Source organism: Panthera tigris, chromosome A3 (genome assembly GCF_018350195.1).
Source record: "Panthera tigris isolate Pti1 chromosome A3, P.tigris_Pti1_mat1.1, whole genome shotgun sequence".
NCBI lineage: Eukaryota > Metazoa > Chordata > Mammalia > Carnivora > Felidae > Panthera > Panthera tigris.
Window position 1 is genome coordinate 79,756,983 of NC_056662.1, and position 17,841 is coordinate 79,774,823.

Sequence of the window (17,841 nt, forward strand, 5' to 3'; positions counted from 1 at the left end):
ACACTGCACAGCCACACTCCACCCAGCAGGCATTTGATTGTGCTGTTGGGCAGCAGCCACTGGGAAGCAGCCAGTTTCTACTGTCAGGTTTTCACAGGAGGGTGTTAGAGACAACCCAGTGATGCCCAAAAGCAACATGACAAATACCGTGTGACTACTGTCCATTGCAAGGCCTCACAGGGCACTGCGGTCAACCAGAGAAGGGAGGAGTTTTGCGGAAGTAGGTGAAAAGTTTCTGGAGGTGGTGACACGTCAGCTGAGAGCCTTCTGAAAAGTGAGTAGCTTTGTCCCTAAAGCATAAGCCCATTGTCCGAATAAGGTTGTGTTTATAGTGCTCTTCTCTATGACTCGTTAGCTGGGTCTTCCACAGCCTGGTTCCCTCTTCATTCTTCCTACTCCCTACAACCTCACTCTGTCCTGACCCCAAAGTGGCAGCTAGAAACCATCTCAGACACAAGTGTCACCCACATGGGGCTGGGCAGCAGAAGGGCAGAGGGGCCTGCTAGGATGATGGATGAGGAAGCCCTGGGGGCTAGAGGACATCTGTCCCCCTTTCCCCTTCTACCTGATGGGGAAGATCTTTTGTTCATAGATGAAACCTTAATAGCCCCAAGGCTACAGCTAAACAAGGCATTGGATGGAGAAAGGGGTCTAACAGAAGTCCTGCTCACTACTGCTTTCTGGAACCCCAAATTGTAGAGTAAACCTATGTCAGATGGTTTGGTGAATTGTCGGCTGTCAGCTCCTTCAGAATGGCCCTCAAAGTCCTCTCTGTTCCTTCCAAGTATGGAGGATACAGCGTTAGGGTCTGCAGCTGTCCTTGAAGAGAACGCTAGAGAAATGGCTTAGAAATGGTACAGGTTAACCATGGGAGACAGCCTGGACTCCTCACCTAACCCCTGGGGAAGCAGATCTCTCCAAGAGGAGCCCCTGGAGAGGAGAAGTGCTGAGGAAGTCGGGATTGGACATCAAACTGAACAGGACCAGCCCCTCTAGCTGGTGGTACCAAGTACCAGCCTGTCACCCGGCTCCACGGCCTGCTCTGTGGGGCCGCAGGTAATGCACCAGCAGTCCTTTTGGGGACCACACCCTTGTCCCAACACAAGCCCAGGACACAAGGCACAAACCCCCAGTGCTTCCTTCCCCAGCTGAGTGGTGAAGAATTCAATCATTGATGCCTTCTCATTCACAGTCTTGCTTGTGGACAGCAGCAAGTGGGAAGGACTGACCACAGGGGACTGCCATCCTGTTGTGCATGATCGTGGAAGGGCTACTGAAGGTTGAAAACCTCACATCAGATGGTTTGAAGTGCTGCTTTGCAGGAGGCATGCCTGAGAGGACTAGGTCCGAGCTTTTGCTTGCCTTCCCTTCCCTTCCTGAAAACTTACCTGTGCTGCGTCCCGCACTGAGCCTAACCTCCTGACTTCTGTTAGTGGCCGTAGCCCTTCACCTGTCTGACTCCTTTTTGTCCCTCTAGGTCTCAGCTCAGATGCCACCAACAGTTAATGTCACATCACCCTGTTGAATTCTTTCAAAGCAGTCATTGCTATCAGCAGTTTTCTTGTTTACTGTGTGTCTCACTGGAATGTGAGTGTCACGAGGACAGGTCACCTGATGTGTTCACTAGTGTATCTATTGCTAGGGCCCAGAACATTCTTGGCTCATAGCTTGTAACAGTTGGATGAATGTTCCCTCTCCTTGGAGTATCTTCTTAGGAACTTCAGGAAATACAATGATAAATCCAACTGAGTAAGAGCTTATGATGAGACTTTGTGGAATCCTGGTGGAGAAGGTCTTTGAGTGAGGGGAAAAGTCTTTTAAAAATGCTCTAGAGGCATTTTCTCAGTTCTGGATGCTTTGTGTATTTCCATCAGGGAGATCCAATTAGTTCATGAGTACCAGTTATTCCCTCCCAAATATTTTCCTGGAAAATAGGTACAGGTTTTTGGTTGGTTTTTTTTCCCATCTTTTGACAACTCCCTATCCCATCCTGCCAAAATATTAGGTTTTAGAATCCTATCACATTGAACTTCAACTTCTTTCCCTCAAATCCCATGGTTTGAAATTGGGGCATTTCAGGGGTCAGAGGGGAGCCCAGGAAGCTGATTGTACTCCATGTAAGTGCTGAATACTCTAGACTCCCCAAGTGTGGGGGGATAGAGGAGGGTCTCTCCCCTGAAGTGACTATGTAATTCATGGAAAGGAAGGCAAACCCCACACAGTCCTGTGACTTGGGCATTCTGGAGACTCTGCAGAGCAGAAAGCAAAATTATAGCAATTTAGTAACTTAAAAAAATTTTTTTTAATGTCTATTTATTTTTGAGAGACAGAGTGCAAGTGGGGGAGAGTCAGAGAGAGCAGGAGACACAGAATCCAAAGCAGGCTTCAGGGTCTGAGCTGTAAGCACAGAGCTCAATGCGGGGCTAGAACTCACAAACAATGAGATCATGACCTGAGCTGAAGTCAGACGCTCAACTGATGTAGCCACCCAGGCACCCCACATTTGGTAACTTTTTAAATAAGTTGGCACTATTTGTTTCCCATCATGCCCTGTATGAGAACAGTGACTGCACATCTGTGGCTAGAGGTGTTTCTGCTGGGAGGCTGTTTATGGAATTTCTCATTTTCCCGGTCGGCTCTCCTTGCCATGAACTAGTTTCACCCAGTAGAGAGCTATTTCTAGAGACAGCTTTAACTTAATGGCAGGGCCAGATAGAATTTTAGTTTGTTCTTGACAATATCTTTCTCCCTTTCTTCTTCAACTACCCTTCCCTGCTCTGGGCTCATGGGTCAGGTGGCCCCTTCATCTCTCAGGCTGGAGGGCAGTGACTCACAGAGGGTGGTAATAGCCTATGTTGTTGCTACAGCTGCTGGAATGAGCTGTTGTCTAAGACCTTAGGATGAGGTTTTCCTTCTGGTTTATCAGTTAACACTTGGGCTTCTATAATCCTAAGCATTTTCACTTCCAAGAAAGTTATTAAGACCAATGAGAAAAAAAGAAGGAAAAGTATTTGGTGGTGTCAGCTCTTCTGAGATACTAGGTGGTATAAGAAAGATCTAGGAAATGTTGGGGGGAGACTCCATTCCTTTTAATAATTTAGTAATGGGGGAGCCAGGGTGGCTCAGTCGGTTAAGCGTCCGACTTCGGCTCAGGTCAGGATCTCGCGGTCCGTGAGTTCGAGCCCCGCGTCAGGCTCTGGGCTGATGGCTCAGAGCCTGGAGCCTGCTTCCGATTCTGTGTCTCCCTCTCTCTCTGACCCTCCCCCGTTCATGCTCTGTCTCTCTCTGTCTCAAAAATAAATAAAACTTAAAAAAAAAAAATAATGGAGTTGTATCAGTCAGAACACACTAAGTTATACTGCGGTAACAAATACCACCACCATCTCATCTCAGTGGCTTAAAAATAAAGGAAGATATATTTCTCACTGAGGCTATAGTCTGTCATATTGGGCAGGTGAGGTGACCTCTGCTTATCGTAGGCCCTCAGGTACCCAGCCTGATGGCTGTTGGTTGCCTCACTAAAGAGGAAGAGTTCTGGGGAGGGGGGGTCTGCCTTGCATAGACCATTAAGTGCTGTGGTCCAGAAGTGATGCTCAAGCATGCCCAAACACAAGAGGGGTAGGAGTACAATCTTATAGAGTCTGAAGGTGGGAAGAGTTGGAAACAGATCGGCCTCAAAGTTAACAACAGGAGTTGACTGAATTGGACTTCAGAACAGTTCAAACCTTTGAGACGCTGACTTGTGATTGTTTCAATCATTTATTGGGCTTGAGGGCCATGACAGTTTGGTTTCATGGCCATGTTCTGGTTTGGCCTAGAGAGCTATTGCTGTGTTTATTTTCTCAAAAGCTTCTTTTTGGTCAGTTAGTATCAAGAGGCAACATTAGAGGGTGGAAGGTAATTGCGATTAGGAGTTGAGATATGGTATCACAGGCATGGCTATTTTAGCACTGTTTGGAGAACACAAACTTAGGTCATATTAATAGAAGTAGAAGATGTGGATCAAGGGAGGTGATAATCCTCCTTTATTTTGCTGTACTTATACCCTGCCTGAATGTCATACTTTGAAAGTAACTTTGACAAGCTTGTCAAGCTGTAACCCAGGAAGTGTTATCAAGGGGAGAGGAGAGTCTTGAAAATTATTGAAAGGGATAACTTGGCAGCTGTTGTATTTGAAAAGCTGTTGGAAGTTTTGTTTGTTTGTTTATTTGTTTGTTTGTTTTTTACTGTTGAAAAAGTTACCTCCCTATTCTGAAATGGATTAGACTGCACTGTGAGCAGCATTCTCATTGCTATAAGTGACCAAAGAAAGCAGAGAAAGGAGTTTGACCTTCCAGACAAGGGAAGAAGGGTGGTTGTAGTAGGCAGGTTCTTGGGTCTCTTCCAATCTGTCATGATTGTTTCTCTGACTCAGTTTTTCTCAGAAATAAAAAATAAGTCTTAATCATGGGAGAAAGAGTGAATTCCAAGTGAGACTCCACTATATAAGATGTTCATACTGTTCTGCTGCTAATCCCTCAAGAATCTTGACATTGGGTGATAGGCTTTCCATTTTATATGTAAAGTAACCGAGGCTGAGAAGAAAGTCAAGCACACGTATAATCTCACAAGGTGCTTTGGCTTAAGTGCAGCATCTGGAACCAGACAGCTTGGGTTTACATTCTGGCTCTGGAGCCTGCTAGCTGTGTAACCTTGGGTAAGTCATTTAACCTCTCTGTTTTATACTCTGTAAAATGGAAATGATAGCACCTCATAGGGTTGTGAGGATTAACTGATTTAATTATACAGAGCATACTGAATGTTTAGTACCCTGGCACAGAATATGAGTTGTTTATGTTTCATCTGTTATTTAAACCATTATCAATGTCTACACTAAGTTTGAAACACTATAGGAATTTGATTCATATAAATAGGAAGGCAAAACTAATTTCTCTTTTACTTGCTCTCGTGACTCATGAAGATATAATAATACTTTTCTCACTTTCTGGAAATGGCTCTGTTCTAGCATTTCAACATAATCCGAGAGGTGAGGTTTCATAATTGAAGAGTATTAGATATATTCTAAACCCACGAATCACGTTTACAGACCTGAATCCTCCAAAGCCATCTTGTAAGCCAATAGCAGGAGAGAGGCTGTATGTTTGGGAATATTCACAAAGAATTGTTTTCACTAGTCCCATCAGGAAATTGATCAGAAATCAGCCCTTCTGATCCAGATTTCAAGCTATGTGCCACCCCCCCCCCTCAACTTTCCAAATACTCAAACTCAATACTTTTTTAGTGTATTGTGTCTAAGTTTTTGTATTTATCAGGTTTAAGCTGAATAGCAGCATGACCCTGGGGCCATTGTCTCAGAATCCATTCCCAAGTCTAGTGTAAACACAAACATAAATGCAACAAGAGCATGCTTCTGGTCAGGTGGTGGCGTGCAGGGCGGTGGGGGGCGGGGGGTAAAAGTCCCAATGAGGCTCATGAGACTAAAGCATTATTGGTATGCTTTGTTGATAGGGGTTTCTTGTTTCCTCTCTCTGGCAGACGTCTTAGTCAAAGTGATGGTTAAGTCAGAGCTCCTCAAAGAGTCTTTGAGTGGGGACCCTTTCAAAGTGTTAAAATCTGTGGTGAGAGAAATTAAGCAGGAGGGGAGATGAGGCCTGGACTAAGTACCTGTGTGCCCACAGACCCTTCCTGTTCTAGTGACAAGGTCAGCAGTCTCTGGTGGGGATCCCCACCCCTGCACATTCTCATTTTCTCTTTCTCCCTCTCCCCACTCCATCCTCCTTTCCCCGGCCCACCGCCTTTCTCTCCCTCCCCCAGGTGGGAAGCTGTCCTCCATACCCTGACTGCTTTCTGCCTGGGATCAGGGAACACATGAAAGAGGGATGTCAGACTGGGGTTTAGGTGATTATGCTCTAGTTCCAGCTGCATCCCTAATAGAGTTTTGGACAAAGTCCCCATTCCAAATCTGTTTTCTTAGCTCTATAAAGTCCACATGTGAGTTTAACAAAGTTTCCAGTTCTAAAAGTTTCTAACTTACTAAGACCTAAATTGACTGGGATACTACTACTATATCTGTGTTATTGCCGGATCTCTCAACTGGTTGTTGAGCTGTTTGGGGGAAGGACCATAGCTACTGAGATCGTACAAAGGAGTACCCATCTCACACTCTTTGTCTCCTAAGGCTGGATACAGCCTTAGGCTGTTAATAGACCTCAGTAATTGTGGTAACTCTGCTTTGTTCACCTTCAGTTGATAATATGATTCTTCCTCTAACTAATTTTCTTCCTGTAAAAAGATCTGGCATAATTTCTGTGCCCCAGTTTCCTCTTTTATAAAATGAGAATAATAGTACTTACTTCATAAGATTGTTATGAAGATTAAATGAGTTAATATGAAGAGTTTAAAACAGTGCCTGGCATGTAATACAATCTAGCAAGTGTTAGTGGTTATGAGACATTGCTCAGAGGGCTATAAATGATCATGCCCCTTCTGGAAGACAGGGTAACAGATATATCAAGAGAACAAATGGTTCTCAGGCCCATATATCCCACTTCTGGAAATCCCAGAAAGATGGAACTTGGAAAACTCATACATCATTATATTTATCACAAGATTATCACAATGAAAGTTAGAAATATGAGTGATGAGCAAGATCAAATAAATTATGGTACCCTCTACTTGACTCCTTTACAGTCACTAAAAGACTATAACAATACAAATCTCTGAAAATCTGCAAACCTGTGTGCATACAACGTAACTCCATACGAGAAATGAAGTGCACACACTGAAGTGTGAAATGTGTAGTATTGTGGGTTTTCCCTTTTCTTTCATAACTAAAAAGGAGGAGATCTGTAGCAGATGCAAAAGATAGTCAAAAAATGGGAGCACAAGATAATAAGTTTCTTTCCTTATCTCAGGAAGACTTGACTTTATTTATTTATTTATTTTTAATGTTTTAATGTTTATTTATTTTTGAAAGGGGGGGGTGGGTAGTGAGAGAGGGAGACACAGAATACGAAGCAGGCTCCAAACTGTCAGCACAGAGCCCGACGCAGGGCTCAAACTCATGAACTATGAGGTCGTGACCTGAGCCAAAGTCAGACGCTTAACCAACTGAGTCACCCAGGCGTCCTGGAAGACTTGACTTTAATGATAATTATCACTTAGCGGTTCTTTTCTCAGATTAGTTGCCTTTAACTCCTGTTCTTAAAGTTTACTCAGAAAAAGACACTCCATTAGAAATAAGCCACAGCTATCTACCTAGGGCTGCTGTGCACCAGATTTTTTGGGTACAACACTCCCTTGTGTTCTGGGGCTGAAGGCAGCCTCCGCAATCAGTTGGTAGGAATGTGTTGAGTTTTGACCAGCTGTAATAAGGTGGTCTCATACAATCTCTGCTTTTGTTTACAGATCTTTGGAGAAAAGGACTACTATTCATCCCCAAATGAGGAGGGCAGGCTGACTGGAATGGAAAAGTATGTTCAGGAGGTTTGGTTGTTTACTTGAGATGTGTTGATATGTAGTTATTCCATCTGGGGTGGGGGCGGGGGAGCCTAATTAATTTACATATAGTCCAAGTACCCGAAATGGGGGAAATTCTATCAAGTGTTAAAACTAGAGTGCTAGATAAGACTTTGACACAACTTTCCCTTGCCTTGTTGTAAATGGGAGAACAACCTGGTAAAATACAGTAAACTAGAGCCATTAACATCCCAGGGAATGTAATTAAAAACCACCTCTTCAGGCTAAATTTTCATGGGAGAGAGAGATGTTTATACAGACAAGAACAAATACTTGTTACCTGATGGAAAGGACTAGAGTTTGGATAACAAACTAAGTTAATGAATTCAACAGTCTACGATATAGCTTTATAATTTTATGGTCTAATCTTAGTCTCTTCAAAAACTAACATTTCTCTACCAAGAGGTATCTAGATTGTGTTTTCTATTCTTCCCTTCTATTTTTTTAAAGTTTATTTATTTATTTTGAGAGCAGTGGGCAGAGAGGGAGAGGGGGAGAGAATCCCAAGATGGCTCTGCACTGCCCCCAATGTGGGGCTTGAACTCATGAACTGTGAGATCATGACCTGAGCTGAAACCAAGAGTTGGATGCTTAGCCAGTTGAGCCATCCAGGGGCCCCTCTATTCTTCTCTTCTAAAACATTCCTAGAAAAGATGCCATGAATATCACATATATTTTCTGGTAATGCTTAATTAAGATCTCAAGCAGTGAGTGTGCCTGATTCTCTGTCTTATCAGCTAAGGACCCTCATCGAGGATGCACTAAGAACCCATGAGGTGGAGAAAAGATTCCCCTTTCTTGAAGCTGTTGATGGGTCTCTTGGCTGCTGGTGGCAGTCAGTATTTACTATGCTTGGAAGATTAGGCAAGATTCAGCCTGGATTGAGTAAATAGGAAAAGTCCCCCTGTGCTAGTCCATGTCATTTCCCATGGAGAGCTGCCCCTTCTCAGTCATCATCATGGGAGAGTTATGCTTGCCTTCCGGCCTAAGGAAGGGTTGGCTGTATTAGTTCATCTAATTATGTCATATTTTATTTCACTCCTACTATGGATCAGGCATTGTCTTGGGTACTTGGAGTTCAACAGTGAACCTAAAAGACTAATTCCTTCCCAATGGAGTTTACAGTCTAGCTAGGAGACAAGCAAGAAAATTGCAGAGTATATTAGTTGATAAGTTGATCTGTTCTATTGAGAAATGTTCTTTAAAGGTGGTAAGGGAAAACCTTGTTGAGAAGGCATGTGGGAGAGAGCTGTGCAGCTAGCCAGCAGGGTGAAGAGGCCTCCAGATAGATGATGCTGAGGCCCTGAGGCAGGCTTGTGGCTTAGACCAACAAGAGTGGGAAAAAGGCAGAAGATGAGTCTTTGGAATAGTCTGGAGGATAGTGCAGCAGAAGGGACCAGATAGTGAGACTAACCAGAGTAGTCTATTCTTCTATTTTTAGATGCGAATGAGTGCGAAATTGGCCTGGAGCTCTGTGATGATGGAGCAGAATGTGTGAACAGATCTGGCTCTTACTAATGTCACTTCCAAAAGGAGTATGAAGACCATACCCCATGCAGCCTGGCACGCTGTGTGTGCACACTCCTCACAAAGGCACTGGTTGCCCAGATGCCCTCTTGTGTGTATGCTTATAAGCTGCCGGGATCACTTGTGAGACCTGTAGCATCCTCAGGTCAGGGTTGAGCTCTCATTCTGATGCCTCTGGCCACAAACACCAAAGCAAACATTCTCTGAAGGATACAAAGTCCAGAAACTGTTCTAGAGCTTGGAACGTGGTATAAAAGCACTTACTGGGAGGATCTTCATTGTGCTGATTTTTCTTTTGCAAGCTTTAGTTTTGAAATACTTCCATAAGGATTCCATTCCTGACTCCGATCAAAGGAGTGGTGTGTAGAATTTAACTTGAACATCTGGTTGTTTCACCAGAGCTCCATCTGTCATGCCCTGGGGAGAGGGCCTATTTGTTGGGGGCGGCAGAGGGGGTGTGTCTTGCCTCAAGACTCAGCCTTTTAGACATTTTCTTACCAAAGATGAAATTGGGCAGGAACTTGCACAGGATTGAGTGAGCTTCTTCTGAACAGGTGTGGCATAAAGCAATTGGTAATGAACTAGTGGATGCCCTTAGCCTTTTTAAGGAGTTATTGCTGGTGATGGTAATTCATTTGGGACCTCTGAAATAATATAAACTTCCTGGTGCTGCCACAGGCAGGTTAATAGGCACGATTTCTATTTCTCAACTTGCTAACTTGCTGTGGGACCTTGGTCTTTGGTTCTCAAATATCCCTGTGAAACAAAGGATTCAACTAGACATCAAAGGTTTTGTCTAGCTCTTTGCATATTAGATGTTGACATTTCAACAAAGATGCCATTAGACCCCAAGGGCAGGTGGGTGAACTTGCAATGCTATTTGCGTAGTTCTTTGGGTTTTTTGTGTGTGTGTGTGTTTCTTAGTTGTCATATTTCAAAGGAAGATTGAATATGTCACAAAATACAGACTCAGTATGAATTTCTTATGGCTAGGAATCTACTTGTGACTGACAATTTGTAGTTTTTTCATGTTTTTTCTCTTCCTGCACCCTCCAAGTATCCAGATAAGGCAATGTTTTTATTTACTCTGCTATTACAGAATAGCCTGGGTGATGTATAAACAACAGAAATTGTTCTGAAAGCTAGAAGGCCAAGATCAAGGCTCTAGCAGATTCAGTGTCTGATGAGAACCTGCTTCATAGTGCTTAGATAGCCATATTCTTGCTGTGTCTTCACACAGAGGAAATGGGCGAGGGTGTCTCTTGGGCCTCTTTTATAAGGATACTAATCCCATGTACAAAGGCTCAACCCTCATGATCTAATCACCTCCCAATTCCACCTCCTAATACCATCACCTTGGGGGTTGGGATTTTGGTATATTAATCTGGAAAGGATATAAGCATTCAGTCCACTGTAGGCAGTGACAAGAGTTAAGTTGAAATAAGTTCTGTGAGGCAGCCATCTTGAAGTTTCGGAAATCTGACATCTGTGGATTTTGCTCTAACGATAGTTTCTAGATGGTATGCAAACTAGTTCTAGTTCTTTGGATCTATAGTAAGTTACATGATGATAGAATACATTTTGAAATACAGCTGGCTCTTGTTCTTCTCTGGTCTCTTTAATGATTTCTGTCTTTTTAAAAATAGACAAAATTAGGGGTGACTGGGTGATTCAGTTGGTTAAGTGTCCAACTCTTGATTTCAGCTCAGGTCTTGATCTCAGGGTCGTGAGTTCAAGTCCTGTTTGGGCTCCACACTGGGCATGGAGCCTACTTAGAGAAAATAGACAAAATAAATTTCTGATATGCCTAACATGGAAGACTTTTAGTCATTAGCTCTTAGGCAATTTAGATTCCATATCACAAGAGGATGTGGGACATTTTTCAAAGTTAACTCTGCATATGAATAGGGTTCTTGAGGGAGCTATGTAGCAAAAGTTGGTGAAAGGTCCTTACATTACCTGATTCATTTTGTTCCCAGTCTAGCTTTGGCTTTGATAAAATATTAACAGTTCATTTGTTTATTCTCTCAAAAAATAAGTACCTACTAATGTGTCAGGCAATATGCTAGGGACGGGGTTAAAAGTATAAATCTCTGAAGGCACTTTTGAGAGCCCATTAGGTAATGGAATATAAGCCTATCATTTAGTTCTCTTTAAAAAAAAAAAAATGTTTCTTTGTATTTCAGGAGTTGACCTGGACCTGCTGGTTGGAGTTGCTGGTTCCCTTCAGTTGTGCTCATGTTGACTATTGGTCTCATGTGGCTTGTGACTAGAACCTACATCAAGAAGGAAAATTCTCTGGGTCAGAATGTGGCACCACAGGAGTGCCTGCCTATAGCACCTACCTTTGACCTGATGGACCTCTGCAAACACCTTCCCTTCAACCCCTACCAGCCTAAGCCCCATGCCAAGGTTCCACATGGTGCTCCAGGCAAGAATGTTCCTCAGAACAGGGGACTGCAGCTGTGGGTAGAGCAATCAGAGAGGTTCTGAGGGTGGCTGCTGCCCCTAGAAAGGGTGGGAGTAGAAGACCTTGTCCTTTGGAGGTACAAACTTCACTGTGCCATCAAATCACACACTTATGAACTTAGGAAGAAGTACCTTGATTCTGATTCTGTCACTTCTGTTCTCTGATTTCCACTGTGTTGTGGTTCCTGACTCTCCCTGGGCAGAAGGCCTATTTGCTGGGGGGCAGAGGAGGGGGTGTGTCTTGCCTCAAGACTCAGCCTATAATTCCAGCAATGGACTGAGGTAGTCTTCTGGTGACCCAGACACTTCAGGTGATGAGTGTGGTCCACAGGAAGTGTCCAGGGCAGCAGGAAGCACATGGTACCAACCTCCAAAGTTGAATGAGTTTATCAGTGGACAGATTAGAGAACGGTTAACATAGTTTAGAAAACTCAACCTCAGGACTTTTCTCCCTTTGTATGGGAAAAGAAACTCCCCTAAAAGTAGTGGGTGAGAACTCATGATTCTTTTTCCTTCATACTTGGTTGCATTTTATTGGATTATAAAATTGTATTTATGGAGAGATTCTGTCTTCTGTTCTTCACCTATTTTGGCTACTACATGTGCCAGGTTGGTATTAGAGCCCTACAGTTTGACCCTAAATAAAAAAAGGGAACCTTTTATATATTAAAAGAAATACAACTCTGTGGATCATCTTTTTTAAATCTACCACTAAGGTTTGGCTCTTTGTCGTGTGTGTGTGTGTGTGTGTGTGTGTGTGTGTGTGTTAGAGAGACAGGGAGAGAGAGCGGAGGAGAGGCAGACAGAAAGGGGAGGAATCCTAAGCAGGCTCCATGCTCAGCTCGCAGCTCTCAGCACAGAACCCAAGATGGGGCTCAATCCCACAACTTTGAGATCAGGAACTAAAATCAAGAGTTGGATGCTGAACCAATTGAGTTACCCAGGCACCCCAGGCTCTTTGTCTTTTAAAAATGAGGTGATCACGACTTTTTTATGTTTTTTTTATTATTTTGAGATGGGAGAGGGAGAGAGAGAGAATCCCAAGCAGGTTCCACACTCAGCGTGGAGGAGCCTGATGTGCTCAATCCCACAACCATGAGATCATGACCTGAACCAAAATGAAGAGTTGGATGCTTAACTAACTGAGCCACCCAGGCTCCCCAAACACCATTTGTTTTAAAGTTTCCTAGACCTAAGTCCAGTGCAGGAGTTCCCCCATATACAACACCAAGCAATTCTCAGACACCAGGAGGGCATCCGAGAGTCCAGCAGAATTCTGACACTACCTATCTGGAGATGCCATCAGATTCCACAGGTTAAGCGTTCAGTCCTACAGACTGCCCCTCACCCCCCACTTCAGATACCAATCACCAGGCTGTGACCTGTGCTTCTGACCAACCGGCTACAGAGTGGAGTTTCCAATGACCTCCTTCTTAGGTTGGATTAATTTGCTAGAGCTGCTCACAGAACTCAGGGAAACACTTATTTACATTTGCCAGTTTATTAAAGGATATGATAAAGAATACAAATCACCAGTCAGATGAAGAGTTACATAGAGCCAGGCCCCTAACCAAGGAGCTTCTGACCTCATGGGGCTTGAGGCCTGTCTTTGTGTCACATGGAAGCATTCTGGCTCCCTAAGTGTGGAAGCTCTCCAAAAAGGACCAAAAACTGTCCCCTTGGGTTTTATAGAGGCTCCATCACTAGTCATGATTGACTAAGTCATTGGACTGTGGCTGATTCAACCTCCAGACACTTTCCCCTCCCAGGGGTATGAGAGGTGGAACTGAGATTTCTATCTCCCTAATCACATGGCTGGTCCTCCTGGCAACCAACCCCTGACCTCGGTGGGACCCAAAAGTCACTTCCTTAATAACAAGACACCCATTTTACCTTGGTATCCCTGAAGCATTTTCAGGAACTGTGGATGAAGACCAAATATACCTTGACAGATGTATTTTGGTCACCTTATACTTCTAAGCTATTATATGGTACATTCCTTAGATCTTTGTCTACACTTGACATGTTGTGGGGGAGACATTGGAGAGAATGCAAGAAGTCTTAGATATGGTTCCTGCTCCCACTATGCTTGCTTTTATTACACTGAGCTAAATGGGCAAGGGAATGAACACACATTAAGGAATAGGTCCTTGCAGGTGCCTGTGTCCTATAAAGGTAACAGTGGGAGAAATCTGTAAAGTTGACTGAGAAGAAAAACTTAGAGGCAGGCTAAGTTCTGAGTCTGTAGAAGCAGAACCACTCTATCTGCAGTGCCAGGTATGGGCCTGGTCTGTAGGAGGAGCTCCTTACTTGAAGTAAAGCTGCAGAATAAGGGGTGCTTTGAAACTGACCTCATGCTCTTGGGGAAATACAAAGCTCAATAGGATTGGCATCTCTGCCCTGGTTTTGGCCCTAGCCTCCTCATCCTAACCTCTCCCAAGACTGGCCTTGTCAGCTGTATGGAGCCCAGGAAGAGTTGGGTGGGATGAGGTGCAAGGACCTTCTGAGAAGAAGGAGTGGGATGAATGGGGGTCTCAGCTGCTCCAGCTGGACTGAACTGGCTGTGGGGGGTGGGCAGGTTCCATGCCTGCCTTGTGGAGAGTTGAGGCCTGGAAGCCGGGGTACTGCTGCACGCACGTGGCTACATAAGGCAGGTACTGGCTTCCACGTGGGACCCCAGCTGAGATGGGAGATGAGTGTGTGGCTTTGTTCTCATTCTGCTCCAGAGTGTAAAGGAGGGCACCAGTACACCGGGGCACCTGCTTGTGGAGCAGGACACAGCTCACCAGGATGACTTGAAGAAGTGCTGGAGGCTGTCACCTGGCCTTCCATCATACTCGAGATTTTTGAAATCTTTTTTTTTATGAACCCCTTTTATTTCTTCGCTTTAAATGTTTATATATTTTTGAGGAGGGAGGAGGGACAGAGAGAGGGGGAGACAGAGGATCCAAAGCAGGCTCTGTGCTGATGGCAGAGATCCTGAGGTGGGGCTCAAACTCACAAAGCGTGAGATCCTGAGCTTAACCAGCTGAGCTACCCAGGTGCCCCTTTATAAGCCCCTTTTAGAATGCAAATACTCCTAAGAGATTTGAGCCCTCATCAGCTATGTGCTTGGGCTGCACCTTCTTTTTAAATAAGTTTTACTGAGGCATAATTTACACACCCTAAAATCCACCTATTTTTAGCTGAGCTGTGCAGCCGCAATCCAGTTTTACAACACCGTCATCACCCCAGAAAGATCCCTTCTGCATATTTGTACCCATTCTGTCTTTCCAACTTCAGTCTCAGCAACCACTAATCTTGAGATCTCATATAAATGGAATCATATAATATGCAGTCTTTTGTGTCTGCTTTCACTTAGTATTAGTATAATGTTTTTGAGGTTCACCCATATTGTATCATGTCAGTAATCTGCCTTTTTATTGCTGAATGGTATTTCATTGTGTTTATCACATTTTCGTTCACTGCTGCTGAACACTTGAGTTATTTTTTTGGCTACTATGAATAATGCAGCTGTGAACATTTGTGTACCTGTCTTTGGACATAGATGTTCACTTATCTTGGATAGATTCCTGGTAGTGAAATTGCTAGGTCACATAATTTTTGTTTAACTTTAAAAGAAATTGCCAAACTATTTTCCAAAGTGGTTGAACCATTTCACCATCCAACCAGAGATGTATGAGGATTCCAGTTTTTCCACATCCTTACCAAAGCTTGTTATTGTCTATCTCTTCTATTATAGCCATTCTAGTGGGTGTGAAGTGATATCTCATTGTGGTTTTAATGATGCCTGCCCTCCCTAATGCTATTGATAGAGCATCTTTCATGTGCTTACTGGTCATTCACTATTTCTGTGTTGAAATGTCTCTTTGGCTGTTGCTTCTTAAAATCCCAAGGGACGAAGATTATAAACTTCCCTGGTTGGGGGTTGGTGGTGGTGGGTGGAGTAGGGATCTTGTTTTTTAACTGCTTTATCTCAAGGGCCTAACACAAGCGTTGAGAGTAGGAGGTCATATATTAGTTTCTGATGGCTGCTGTAACCAATTACTACAAACCTGATGGTTTAAAACAACACACGTTTATTCTCTCGCAGTTCTGGAAATCAGAAATCTGAAATCAGTTTCACTGGGTCAAAATCAAGGTATCAACAGAGCCTCCAGGGGAGAATCCATTTTCTTGACTTTCCAGTTTTTAGAGCTGCATTCTTTGGCCTCTGGCCCCTTACCCATCTTCAAAGTAAGCAGGGTAGCCTCTTGAATCTCCTCCTTCCACCCCCCCCCCTTTCTTTGTAATACCGTTTTCTTTCTCTTCTGTAGTAAAATCTCCCTCTCCTTTCCTCTTGTAAGGACGCTTATGATTACATTTAAGACTCACCTGAATAATCCGGGATTACCTCCCCATCTCAACCCCCTTAATTTAATCACACTTGCAAAATCCCTCTTGCCATTTAAAGTAACATTCACAGGTTCCAAGGATTAGGACCTGGATATCTTCAGGGGCCGGGATTCAGCGACTACAGCCAGTAACCATCACGGCCTCATGGTTCATGCCTTGGAGTTGGTGGCTGCTGAGGAAGACCTGAGCAGGCCAGCCTTTAGAAGCACAGGTAGGCCCTGGAGGGATATTAGAGCTGTTTCTACGACAGACTTCCTTTTTTCTTCTTGCTCATCTCCTCCTAGAACTTTTGAAGAGTTGACAGCATTTAAGAGCTGAGAGGGGCTGAGGCAGCCAGCACTGTTACCGGCTGGCGCTGGAGACAGAATGAGAACTCAGGGCTTCCGATGCCCAGGTCCTTCCCATCCCTGCCTCTTCCCCACCTCCCCTCCAGGCGGGGTCGCGGGGCTGCGGCCGCTCCGAGAGCTCAGCCCCTCCCAGGTCACGGTCAAGGTTAGGGCGGCAGCCCCCGCTGCGTCCTCGCATGCGGCCAGCAGGGGTCAGCATCCCCCGCGCAAACTTCGCGGCGCTGCCGCCGCCGGAAGGTGGGGCTCCCCGCTCCCCAGCGTTTCTTCCAGCCACCTTTAGTTCGCGTTGCTGCGTCACCGCCTGGGCCGCACAGCCATGTGTGTCTTTTCTGCTTCTCACCCTAGCACGCCTGTCGCTGGCCCGCCTGGCTTCTAACCCGAGAGAAGGCGGAGAACGGCCTTCGGGTGTGGCAGCCACGAGCGCCGGCCGGAGGGCTGGGACGGGAAGGGGCTCCCTCCTCACCTGGGCCTGGAGGAGGAGCGCCCCTGCCTGAAGGCTGGGGGAGGGAGGGTGTGGGGCCTGGGTGTGGTAGGGCCCGAGGAACAAAGGCAGAAGGGTCAGGGGCCTCAGTTTCTTTGTGACCTGAGAGCTCAGAGAGCTCCGGTGGCTACGGGCTGTGAGATTTGGAATGAGTTTCTCATCGAGCACATTACATTCCTGGCCAGTTTGTCTGGTTCCGAAGTTCCTATGGTTCCAAGTGGAAGAGCTGCCCTCTTTTATCGCCTGTCTCTTCTGTTCTAGCCATCCTTGTGGAAGTGGTGTCTCACTGTGGTTTTAATGAGCTAGGTGTCTGCGGCTGCGTGGACGGGCTGAACTAGCTCAGTGGGAACTTCTTAGCCTTGGGGCACAGTAGGAGGCTGCCCTAAGCTTTTGCGAGTAGTCTCTGAGCCAAGCTTATGATTAAGGCCTTAATCTTATTGGCTTCTCCCCTGCTTATTTGTGGCCTTACCTGAGGGCTTGCCCCCCAGCAACCTCTGGCTGATCACTGCTTTGCCGCAGCTAGGGAGCTAAGACCTTCATTTCTTGCACCAGCATTTCCCCTGTGGCTTATTTCTCTAACCTCTGAGAAGACAGATCAGAGCCCGGATCTGGTGTCAGGCAAAGATCTGACTTTGCTGCTTATTAGCTGTGAGATGATGAGGAAGGTCTTCACCCCTTTACGTCTCTGTCTTCTTGCCTGTTAAATGGGGATGCTAACAAGAACTTCCTGCACAGGGCTATTGGAGGAATCAGTTAGTACTTGTAAAAGGCTAAGGTTAGAACTCAAGGCTTTTAAAACCCCATTTCTTCGTCTGGACATCCCAGGAGGGTATCCAGGCCAGCTGATAGGAAATGGAATTTCTGTGTATGGAGGCCTGGTGAGCACACAACGCATGATGGGAAGTATAGCCGGGCCAAGCTGATGGAGCAGTGTGCAGCAGTGTATGCCCTCATGGGATAAGACCCTCATGCTTTGGTGCAGCTCAGAGATCATCCATCTCTAGGGGTTCATTCCACCTGTGAGGGGGCAACTTCGGTTATTGCAGGAAACAGACCACCTGGGTTCAATCCCAGCCCAAGATTGACCAGCTATGCAGCCGTGGC

The 17,841-nt window shown here is 45.1% G+C and overlaps 1 long non-coding RNA gene across 1 annotated transcript; it reads left to right on the forward strand.

Moving 5' to 3' along the window:
- The first annotated feature begins 202 nt into the window (after window positions 1-202).
- On the forward strand, window positions 203-12,164 carry LOC102953555. Its single transcript, XR_443974.3, has 3 exons — window positions 203-274; window positions 7,408-7,472; window positions 11,232-12,164. It is a non-coding gene; the product is annotated as an uncharacterized LOC102953555 (long non-coding RNA).
- Window positions 12,165-17,841: the final 5,677 nt, after the last annotated feature.